This window comes from Hibiscus syriacus, unplaced genomic scaffold (assembly GCF_006381635.1).
Source record: "Hibiscus syriacus cultivar Baekdansim isolate YM2019G1 unplaced genomic scaffold, ASM638163v2 tig00110465_pilon, whole genome shotgun sequence".
In the NCBI taxonomy this organism is placed as follows: Eukaryota; Viridiplantae; Streptophyta; class Magnoliopsida; order Malvales; family Malvaceae; genus Hibiscus; species Hibiscus syriacus.
The window spans coordinates 99,795-112,982 of record NW_024062748.1 but is presented as its reverse complement, the minus strand read 5'-3'; the positions used below and the strand labels follow the sequence as shown (position 1 = coordinate 112,982).

Below are 13,188 nucleotides of genomic sequence, written 5' to 3'. Positions count from 1 at the left end.
GTTAATATTCTCATTAGATCTAACGATTGAAATTAATTTTTTAAGTCATATTTTAACCGAAATATTAATGGTGTTAACTGTTTGGACGAAGGACAATGTAAAGGTAAAGGATAAAATTATAAGAAACTAAATACAGATACTAGATCCCAAATTTAAGCAAAGTAAAGGGACTGCAATCAGAACTTGACCCAAGAAAGCAGCAATTGTTTCAGATACGACGTCGTTTAAGGATCTAAAGGCCTTTTACCACTGGCTCAAGCCATGAATTTCCCTCCCAAAGCATACCTGGCAGCAAACTCCCGCTTATTCACACAGATCCATAGCCTCTCTCGCTATTGCTTCAAGCCCTAACTTCCCTCAACATGAAGCTCGTGAGGTCAGTTTGTTGATTCTCTCGATTTATTATACTTTCTTTTTTTTTTGTATTTTCTTTCTTTGTACAAACTGAGGTGGATATTTCTTTTCTTTTTGATTCTTAATATAATGGAGTTAATTTGAAATAAACGATGGAACAGGTTTTTGATTAAGTCGAACAATGAAACGGTGTCGATTGAGCTCAAGAATGGAACCGTTGTTCACGGCACCATCACAGGTTCTTTCATTCCCTTCCCCTTTTCTAACCTTACATTAGGGTTTAGCTAAACTCTAACTCTCCGTTTTAGCGAAGTTGTAACGCTGAAAGCTATTTGTTAAATCTTTTCGCAGTGAACCATAGTTATTGAGGGTTTACTGTTTTCTCAGTTTTTTCTTCGTTCATTTTTCTTAAAGTGCGTAATGCTAACTCTAATCATAATTCCCTTCTCAATGTGAATTCTGTAGCTTTCCTTTTGGTTAAACTACTAATTTCAAAATCGGGGATATATTTTAAGTGTTTGTGACGATATCACTTGTTATCACCTTTGAAGTTGAACTGGTTTTGGACTTGGTATGCTTATTTCTATGCCTCATTTTTAGAGGAAGCTTATATTTGATAAATTATTGGCTTTTAGATCAAACGTATGATATCTTGTTATTAGTTGGTTACTTGTATTAGATGGAATTACCTCATTTGCAGACTTTTGTTTATGTTTTTAGAACATCGGATGTTAAGATATGGTGCTAATAGGTGAGCAGGTAATCTTTCCTTTCCTATTTGTTGTCTTTAGAACGAGAGAAAGTAAAATTAGGATGCAATCATTGACTTGAGTCATGCAGATCATGTTGATGTTGAGCCTGGTACTTAAAGACTATTGATGTTGTTACTTACTAGAGTTATCAAATAGGCTTATGATGATATGAAACATTGGTTTTGTTTATGTTTTATGAGCACTGGTTAGTTGTTATTCGCGGCTATTGTTCTGAGTTCCAAGTCCAGGAAGTGCATTTATTTTCCTAATGAAACCTGGACTATATCGGACTGCTTGAACAAGCAATGCTAAGTCAGAGAAAATAACGGAAGGGGTGACATAGTTTGGATTTTAGGCATTATGATGTCTAACCCAATAATATAAGAGGAAGGAGGTATAACATTCCAGACAGACAAAAAAAAGGTAAAATCTATTGGAAAATAAAATTGCTTTCTATTTTTAAAAATTAATGATAGCTTATAAAAACTAGAATTGATAGAAATATACATTCTTGTATCATTTTGCCTGGCGTCTCTGATTCGTGGAATGAACTTCTCCATGCACTTTTCTTAACTGGCGTCTCAGAATGTTATTAACGTAATATTTCAAAATTGGTTTGACTGAGAATCTTGTACAAATATGATTTTGTAAATCATTTTCCGTTTCGTGTTGGCATCCAAGTGGGTTGTTTTTGTAATAACGACAAATGTTATTCATGTTATCTTGTTGGAAATAGTAAGCTAAATTGCCAATAAATGCATAGCGCAGGCCATAAAGATACAGGATTTTGAGCCACAACCACCGTTTACCTACAAGATTACACAGTTCATAGACTACGAGGCAAGATGCAATAATTAATCGTGTGTTTGACTTTAGATAAATGAAATAAAATTTGCAGCCCACGCATTTGGCTCTCCAAAATTTACATCAAAAATTTACATACAACTTGCCTAAATCTATGGAAATCAGGCCCTTACCCCAATTCTTCCTGTGGAAGCATGGGTCGCCTGTCATTGTACGTTAACAGTCTCAGACTACTGTTAGAACACCACAGAAAAACTCTCAGACATACTATGGTAGACTATAGACGCCATGTTTAAATCCAGAAAGGAGGAACCAGAAGAATTTAAACCTGCTTTGTGAGTTTATTAACCAAAACTCAGACATACTATAGTAGACTATAGAAGCCATGTTTAAATTTAGAAAGGAGGAACCAGAAGAATTCGAACCTGCTTTGTGAGTTTATTAACCAAATACTTGAGTTCAGTCTTTTTTTCTCCTAAAGGCAGCAGCCTGACTAAACTGTAAGAACAAAATGTGTCTAGGGTGGGGAAGATCTCTGCACCATAACAACAATATTCTCCTAATCATTTGCCAGTATTAAGCATGAATTACATTTTATTTGACTATAAGAATATAATTGTAAAATACCTTGAGGGCAGACCCTGCAAGTGTCTTCGAAATGTTACACCCATATCGCTTCAGTGCTTTGCTTAAATTTGGCATGACATCATACGCTTGGTACGATCTTCTTAGCTCAATTATGGAACCCACCTAATCAAAATGATGGAGGGATGCATTAGAGAAAATGAAGAACAGCATGCTAATAACACTAAATGCTTTGGTCTTCCAACAAGTATTCTCAACATTTTTTAATAAAACTAGGCATCAACTAATAGACAAACAAGTCTTCAGAATTGCACTTACTTATTAAAATTGATGTAAACCCAATTGCAAATCCCTCATTGATACGTCGCAAGTAATGATCAAGTATGGTTGATGTAGTTGCCAAAATACTTAATAGTAGCCCTCCTGCAGATGTGATGACACAAAACAGTCAAAAATCCCGCAAGAAATGAGAAGTGGGTTCAACAAATAGCCCTGACAAAGGCATAAGCTTCGAACTACATAATGTAATTATTTTTCAGACAGAAACATACCCCAAAAACGTGTTGATGCCTGAACCTTTGAGAGATATTCAATAGTAGCCTTCCCAGGCTTTATATTTGGTATCCTGGCACCCATCTTATTCAGGTAATCTGCTATTTCCTTCAGTAAGTTGGCCTGCGCAGGAGTTTCCACACAAATAACAAACATAAAGAAGCAATGAGTAGCAGAATAACTACAGGGGCCAGAATACCTGCTTCTTCGATAGATTATTAGATCTGAAAGCTTCGTCCGATATATACAAATAAATAAATAGGACAACGGATCAAAGCATAAAGTTCAATCCCTGCTTGTACTAATCCTTTCTACACATAGCTCTAAGTATCCGACATTTCCCTGATAAGCATTTATTACTTTCTACTGGCACAGATACCCCAATAAGAAATAGCCAGACAAGCAATATAGATTGCAATAGCCAGACAAGCAATATAGATTGCAATAGCAGACAATAAGCTGGTAATCATCTGAAACTTAGAATCACTAAGGTTCAAAAGAACTTACAATATCAAATATATTGAACAGAAAAACAAAAAACGCATATATTGAATAGTAAACCCATGGCTCTGCACCAACAGATATTGCAGGGTTCAATATCTCCTTAGCATGCTCCCAAAATGGTGAACCAAGGATACTGTCAATAATGCAGTGTGTTAGATAATTGTTGGGCATTTGACAAAAGATAGCTTTAAGGTAAGTGCATTGGATAAGACAAACAACAAACCCAGGCTACGTAATGCATCAAAAGAATATTACCTCGAAATACAAAAAGAACTGAGGATTAAGAATAAGTATTTTAATCACATGATCACATCAAGGCACAATTACCTCGCAACATACTTGGAAATGCCAACAGATAAGTGGTAGTGAGAACAGGCTGCATTCCAGATGGATTAATATTAAAAGGAATATAGGGTTCGACTTCAGTGATCGGGGAACCATCCCTGTCCAACACACAAAATAAAGAAAATGTGATATTGAGAAAGATCAAAAGACCATTAATTATAAGTAAACAAACAAACAGTGAAAGTTACAAATCTCCTTAAATGAGTTCAACTATAGCCCTAGTTCACATAAAATCATTGTTGTGCTCAGATTAGCCATGAAATGTAGTATCTTTTTGCGCAGAGAAGAACTGAAATCAAGACCTATGTCTCTACACTGAATGCATCTAATGTGTAGGTAAATAGGACTGATTTTACCTTGCAGCAGATGCTAGTTTAAATCCATAGTACTGCAGCTTTATTTTCCTGCAACCCTCGGTTACAACAACCGCCCACATGGTGACCACAGTAAACACCTAGTACAGCAAGCATGTAAGGCCCCAACTCACTGCACTGCCTGTGGAAGCAAGAAACCAACAATGATGCCACTGAAATGTTATAGTTCTGACAAAAGCTCCACCCAACTTAAAAGAAGACCTTAGTCAGCACACATTACATACCTGAGAGCTGAGTTAACATCTTGTACAGTGTATCAGTGTATCGGTTATATTCCAACACATATAATTAGAGATGAACCTTGACCTGAGAACATTCCAGTAATATGCGACTTCACTTTCAAATATAAGAAACATACTAAGCACACACTTTCTATATATTTTCTTTGACTTCGGACGAGCTGAAAGGCCAAAACTTTTAGTGAGATTCTTATATTCTACAACTTCTAAAACTAACACATTGTCTAGAACTTCTATAATCTTGGATAAAAAATATTTCCCCAATGGCTCTATCTCAAGGTGAACATATGAGAAGATTATCATATCTCCCATGTTTCCTCTGATCCAATGTAAGGCCTCCGCACATTGAATAAACTTTTTTGCTTCAAGCTCTATTCCCAGAGTTTCTCTCACTATAAATTCTAGATAACCACTAGCTTGCATTTATTTGACCAGTTGTTCTTATTACCTAAAGAACTTTTGTAACAATTAGAAGAAAGCGGAAAAAAATGAGTAAATGTAATAAGGATGGTACCAAATCCGGATTCTGATTGTATCACATATCCATGTCATTTATTGCACCACAAACCAATAGAAAAGCAGTCACCATCACATGCTTGATCCTGAAAAAATCATGACTTTGGTTTACAAATAAAAGCTCGAGTACAACATATAGATGGAAGAAATGGATGGAATAAATGGGGAAAATGTGTTTTGAAAATTTATTCCAGAAAAAGGTGGAATGTCTCGTATCCTGCCAATTTCTTGTGAGAAACAAAAGCATCAAAGATTGTTGCTTTGATGTTTATAATGATAAAGTACCTGTAACTAGCTGCATAAATTGAATAGGGAAGAGAATAACAAGAAACTATAATAGCTTAGTATTGCAAAGCCAAGTGAAATCCACCATCTGCAAAAGAGAATAATAACATGCTTTGTAAATGTTCAAGAAATTTGATCAAGAATTGTACATGTAGCAAGGACTCATCTCAAAGTTTGAGATGGAAAACTAGACACGCATATAACTCTTAATCTTCCCGTGACCATCCAATCCCTCCTTCCTCAACTTCACTAAGGATGGAACAATATGACAGAATACCTGTTTTCAATCAGTGCAAGAAAATGCATGTGAGAATGCACCATAAATTAAACACACACACCTCTTAGGCCAAAAGTAAGGTTCTAGGATTATCTTTCTCTTGGAAAGGAAAAGTATGTCCATCTTCCTTCTTTCTTTCCTTTTTTTTTTTAAAGATAATTTAACAAATATGTCTACAGAGATCATAGACATTAGTCACCAGGACTAATGAACAAGAAATTTTACAACCATTCGTAAATACATTATAGAAGAGCACCACACAAACTATGAAGGGATTCCTATGTTAGACAATAAGGTTGATTGGGTTGCTAAGCTAGTTGGGCTTACAGCAGGAGCCCATTAAAATAAATCCTACATGGCTAAAGAGAAGTTACAAACCTGCATAATTATAGATGCAATGATCTGAGGGCTGATTCCAAGCTGAAAAAGGGACAGTTTAAGCTCCGCAGAAAAATCACCCAGGTCATCTGCCGAAAGAAAAATAAAGGCCACAAATTGGTTATAGACAAAAATGAATTAACAATACTAACCATAAATGAAAACAAAACTCCCAGTAGCTTAACATGAAGGAAAAAGGGTGCAAGTTTTTCTTCTAGATTGCAGAACTTACCAACAGACCCAGAGACAAAACTAAGATAATCCTGAGGTATCAACCTTCTATCAAATCCAGGTAGAGGGATGAAATATCCAACACGACTAATTACAAGAAGCACAGCTGTAACAAATAGCCTCAGCCGAATCTCACTCTTAAAGAATGATTCAGTGGCATTATTCAGGACAGAACTCAACCGTACAAAGTTTAGAAACCTATTTCTAAAATATTTTGGTCTGACACGTGAAGTCTCAATGTTATTAACAACATTGTAATTGGGAGTATCATCCCCATCATCCGAACTTGAAGGAACAAATTCCACATTTAAAGACTCTGAAGATGATGATTCAACATTTACATAGTCACTTCGAAGCTGATCTGAAGAATTGCTCAAACATGCTCTTTTTGTTTTTGACAGGAGCCATCTATTTGGCAGCACAAAATGGCTTCTACTTGAGTTGACCAATTTCATCTTAAGAGTCCAGTAGGATCTGGTATGAAGTGGATGATAAAACCGTAGGTCGCAAGCCACATGTCTATCTGCATACCAAGCCATAGTAAAATATTTACACATTATCGCTCCATTAACACATCAAATTCCCACCGGCTTATTTCAGCTAGAGTAACCAATTTAAAGATAGAAAAATTTAGGTAAAATATCCTAGTATGCCTAACAAATTTCTATCGGTTCTTCCAAAATTGTATTGTACCTATTATTCAGCTTCAACATCAACTATTACCCCCACCCCAATGTTTGAAATGCTAAAGCTAAATGATGTTCCAAAATGAAACGTGGTTAAACAAACATAAAGAATACGTATTTAGAAGCCTAGAGTTCAAAGCATTTTCCAGTTAACAAATTAAATTCATAGTTAGAACATCATCAACGAAGAAGTAGCTCCAATTATCTAAAACCGCATTTCTAAAGCAGAATTCAAAAGCATGATAACTAAGTAGTTTCGAATTAAAGCCCGGATATCAATAATATGTAAACAAATCACCAAAAATTATGTGCATAGGTAAATAGCCAACTGACATAAACTCCCAAAAATTGAAAAGTTGCTAAACGCTTCTTTGCTAATGTTCACTCCTACAATTTTTCTAAAGAACCGAACAGGGAAGACTAACCTGGAATTTTAAGAGATTTTGTTGATAAGAGGCTAGGGTTGAAGCAATGAGAACCGAGAAGCGTTGCTTCCATTGTCCACTGAAAGTGGGAGGAAAGAAAAATGACCGTATTTTCGAGTAACGAAAAATGTTTAGTTACTGGAAATCCTTAATTCTCAAGGGCAGATATCCTGCTTTGTTGCTTATTTTATAACCTAAAAATGCCTCTTTGACTTCGTTTGGGTAAATTCATCAAAGTCCCAACAATATAAATATTCTAAATTAGTCTTTAAACTTTAAAATATTTTAATTGAATCCTTAAAATATTTTTATTGTATCGATTAAATCTTTTTTCGGTTCGGGCATTAAATATTAAGCTTAGCTTGGATTTTACATGAAATATATTTGAAATACGTCGTTCAAATCTTAGATATGTACGTAAGACTATACTTATTGTATGAGTAATTTGAATTTAAGGTAAACTACTTGACCATTTACTAACCTATGTGATAGTTCAATAAATTATCAATAAATATTTTAAAATATTATTAATTATATTAATAGTTTTTTTATATAATTTAATAAATATATAATATTATCATATTTGAACCCATCAAACAGCCTCAGTGGTTAAGAGAAGCGTTGTTTTCGTAGAAGTTTTGCGTTCGAGCAATTATGTCAATGGGATTAGAGGTGGGTATATGGGCTAAGGCCCGCAGGCTACACGTTTAACCTGTGGCCCGTGTTGGTTTTGGACATCAAAAATTGAAGCTCGTTTAAATTGCGGGCTTTTTATCCCGGACCGTTAAACTTGCGGGTTTAATGGGTATAACCGCGGGTAGCCCGCGAAGCCTGCAATAGCCCGCTTAATTTAAAATTTAAAAAATTAGAGAAATAAACTTAAAGAATTTTATAGAAAGAAAATAAATTACCTATAAATATGATGTTACTTATAACCATTGTAGTTCTTAAATTTATTATGGCATTTGTCATAATTCTACCCTTGCTTGATATTTTTTCATTTACAATGTATCAAATTATTCTTTTAAAAAAATAAAAGTTAAAATATTTATATAGTATTTTAGTCTTATAAAATTTACATCATTATCACTTTGGTATTTAAAGATTTTTTTATATAATTTTGAACTTTATTTTTTTCATGAAGTATGTTATCCATTTCATTATTTAATTATAAAAAATCACGTGATATAATAATATATCACATGACACATAATATTGGATTAAAAATAAGAAAGAAAAGAAAAAAAAAAAAATTGATTATACTTTTCAACTTTTAAGGATTTTACAAAAGAAAAATTGTTAGATTTGTATAATGTTTGACTTTGTTGAATTTTTCTGTTTGAATTTCTGCTTGCAGACACTTCTGTGTCTTTATTTATAGCCTTGAATAATCGTGTTTTATAAAGTAATTGGGTTATTGTTTATTTTTATTTTTTCAATTTGGTGATATAAGTAAATATTATTTTTTTTTAAATTTGAGTTTAAGTAATTATATCGTTATATATATATACATATATTAATGATTAAAAAATTAAAAAAATATTATTTTATAATCATTTTCGGCTATTTAAAATAAAATTTAACTATTATTTATTATTTTGACGGTGCTACCTTCCTTTTTAAGTTACTGGATCATTTTTAAAGGTGTAGCAAGTTAGAACATTATTTTTTATTGCATTTAAAGCATTTAAAATTATTTTTATTTAACAGGTCGTGGGCCTTAAAATTGAAACCCATTTATGATTGCGGGCCTTTTAAACCGCTCCATTTAAGCCCGCGCCATCAAAACCCGCGGACTAAACGGGCGGGTAACCCGTATACCCACCTCTAAATAGGATGTATGCATTATCAATGATTAAGAAATATTTTGAACATATATTATTTTATAATCACCGTATACTATTTAAAATAAACAAATATATGATATATGTTAATTATTGATTTACTATAGTTTTAAATTATATTTAATATATTATAAATTCTATTCAAATATTCAACTTAATGATATGTATTTTCTTATTCCAAACATACTTAGATTTAGATTCTCTTATCTTTATCTATACGTTCTATAATTTTCACCCATTATTTATTTTATGAGTAAAGTATACAATTAGTTCCCTATTATAGGATAATGTTTTGCTTAGCTACCCAACTTGTAACACCTCAATTTAGGGGCTAAATTTTAGGAATTATAAAGTGGTGGATTTAATTGGTATTTTGAAAGAAACAGTTGATTAAATTGTAAAATCGCAAAGTTGACAGATCATTTTAAGAAGTGTAGGAAGTTTAGTGGCTAAACTCATGATTTGACTATTTTTCTTTAAGAGATAATATAAACCCGCATTTCCCCGTGTATTTCTGCAGAAAAATGCTCATAATCCCTCTCTCAGCAACAACTTTCAACTCCGATCTACTCGCTATCCGACCTCCGATCGACGAACCAAAACCACCATCGTGTTCGTTGTCGATCGAGGAACAAAACCCCTGATACCTTTTGTCGTGAATCGTCGTCGTTCGTCGTTAATTTCAATCGGAAGTATCGTCGGTAATAACTCGATTTCAGATAGTTTTTCGTCGATTCACGACGATCCGGTCATCCATTTACGACACCTCCCGCACCATTGTGTTCCTTTCATCGTTCCGAGTCCGCCGGTGTTTTCCGTTTCTTCGTCGTCGTCGACGCGTGGAGGGGTGAGACCGTCAAAGTTTCCGATGTTTCATAATCGAGCTCTCTGCCGTTCAAAATTGTGAACCGAGCTTTGTAAGTACCTCAAAATCGCTTAAAATAATTTTTAGGAATTTTTACGAGAATTTCCCAACACCGTGTTTCTGTTCACGCGCCACCCCCGAGAGTGGGCATCGTCTGGTTGTAATTAATTTTTATTTGGGTGTTATTTATGTAAAATTCGGGTGTTAGTTTGGTAAATATTTGCATAATATGGCTAATTTAGTAATTAATTTCTGTTAGGGTGATATTTGTGTAAAATGGTTGATTGTTGACCGTTGACCACAGTTGACCAGAACTTTGACCGGCTTTGACCATGCATTAAACGACCTTTGACTTCGACCTAATATACCTATCCTGATATTTTTCGACGTTCCAAATCAGATTCCGCAATACATTTTTCAAAATTCGAACCCGAAGACCTCAAAATTGCCAGTCAAACTCGTTGACTTTGATTTTGACCGAAAATTTCAAATTTTCAAAAAGTCATATTTTATGCTTTCGATGTCCTGAATCCGAATCCGAAGTCTGTTTCGCCAAATCGAACCTGATAAGTTGTTTTTCACTGATTTATCATCTGATTCGATCCGTTTTTCATAATTAAGCTTCGTTTTTTATGAAATTTTTGTTGATATGGATCTGAGGAAATATTGGAAGATGATTTCAAGATTGAGGGCGTTCGAATGGAATTTTTATGATCGATCAGTATTGCACAGAAATCGAGGTAATACTTTACTACCACTTTATGCTTTATGGAACATGTTGATATTGGTAAATGCATGAATAAGATAATGTTGGTCACTTTTGTGGAGTTGAATAATTTATACACTCGAGATGAATGTGGTAGAAATTCTGTAACTGAATACGGATCGAATGACTAATATAAGAGATTGAGGAATTGTTAGAATTAAATTACAAGTTTGTGATTAGTGATAAATAAATCAGCCATGGATTTGTAACTTGTATTTTATATCATCAAAGGTTAAATGTTAAAGGTACTTGGATGGAAAATTATGAGAATATTCTGGTAGGGTAAAATTACGAAAATGCCCTTATGTTGTAGGATAACAATAATTATCCCTGGAAGTTGGTTAATAACTCTGAAAAGACATATTGATCCGATATAATTACAGATGTGCATAAGAAATAATAGTTTTGTTTAGAAAATTTGAATAACTGATTTTTAACACCAAAAGGGGTTTGCGCAAGATGCTAAAAGTTTGTTAAGGAATAATTTCAAGATCAGAATTCAGGAAAATAATTGACCATATGATTGAAATTATATGGTTAATAATTACGAAAATGCCATTGAGGTAAAATAGTCTGAGTTGACCCTGAATGAGAAAGTACTTTGGGATTTGTACTTAACTTGATTAAGTACGAATTGATTGTTAAGATCTTGACTTAGTGTAGAAAAATTCTTGATATTCCGTTGGTAAAAATCTGAGCAGGCATTTGACCCGAAAATATCTGATTTACGAGTAAATACCTGAAGAACAATTTATCGGGGTGTGCTCTTTTATCAGAATTGTTCGTAGGGACTGAAATAGATGATAAATTGATATTAAATAATAAGACATGATGGAAGAAAATGATTGAAATACATTAGATCTGTAGAATGACCATAATACCCCTGTAATGGAAATAACCCAAGAATATCACCAAGCTCAAGAATGATTGGATATCCTCGAGCTCTTAAATGAATAAAATAAAACTGAACACCAAAATTACCAAAATACCCTTATGACCTATACTAAGTAAATATCTTGGATTAATTAAGGAATCCAAATAAGAATAGGTGTTGGACTACCTTTAGAAGTTATGGAACACAGATTAAGTGAGTTGATCAATCTTAAGGATATGTCAGTACTTAAACGGCATAAATGTTACTTGAATGCGTGTTCATTTTCTCAAGTGTGGTTCGATGATAATTTTGAAAGTACTCAACTCAGCTCAACTTTAGATCACATTCGGTAATAAGAAATGTATATTCGTTAGACAAATCAACCACGAAGACCAAATTAAATTGAACGAAAGTACAATATGTATATGAAATTCAGAAACGTCTGGATTACCCTGGAAAAAAAACTCTGAAGTAACCGAGATAACTTGACTGCTAAAGGAATTAAGTAATCTTTATGAATGAGGATTAAATAAATGATTTGGATGATTCTGGGAACACTAATGAACTTGCATAATGTATTGTTATTATGGTAACGAACCAAAAATCAAATACGTCAGCATTTCTTGATACCGGTGAAATGTGGAAATGAAATAGAGAATATTGGAGGATATATTCAGCAATGATTCTGAAGATGATCTATGTATATACATTTTGGTATTAAAGAGTTAATGCCATAGAAGGACAATGAATTGAGCAGTCGATAAGTATCAGTTCTAGAGTTGTTTGATAATTCGATCGATTATTATAAATGGTAAATGTCCTGAATCTTCATTTTTTTATCAACTCAAATCACTCCAGGCGTTATTGAACACTTTCCTGATGCACGTGAAAACATAGTGGGATTCTAAGTGTCAACTTTAGGTGTCCGATTAGATCGGTTAGTAATCAATCATCTCCAATGAAACCTTGTTCTTGTAATCCAATCAAATTGCACAAGCTTCATGTTATCCATACTGATAACTATAAAATGTCTTTGGAAAATACTTGGATACTCTAGTGTGTTCCACGTGTACTACATGACTGTTTTATATGTTTTGAAATGAGTTTTAACAAAATTATTAATTTACTGGTTTATGAACCATGGCAACATGGTATGTGATATTTGATTTCAATTTTTATCAAAAACTATGAATTGTTTTGGATTTATGGAATAATGAAATTACTGGTTTATGAATTATGGGTACCTGAAATGTGTTATCAGGTTTCTTGTTTCACTGGAATAAAATGGCGGTTATTGTTTTATAGACCATGAATAATACTGGTTACTAATAGAATTGTTTTATTGGGATATTATATGGGTAGACTGGAGTATGGAGGTACATCTCTGATCAAGCTGGTAAATCCTTACAGATTTAAGGTGATCCTTGGGTAGGCTCTCAGGCCCCAAGGCACTCCCTTAGGTTAATAATTGGACTACTTATGATGTACAGGCAGAAATTAGTTATACGATTTATTTCATTATTACGATTATG

At 33.6% G+C, this 13,188-nt stretch overlaps 1 pseudogene; it reads right to left on the bottom strand.

Annotated features, from left to right (window-relative positions):
• Positions 1-2,383: 2,383 nt before the first annotated feature.
• On the bottom strand, positions 2,384-7,454 carry LOC120127207 (annotated as a pseudogene).
• Positions 7,455-13,188: the final 5,734 nt, after the last annotated feature.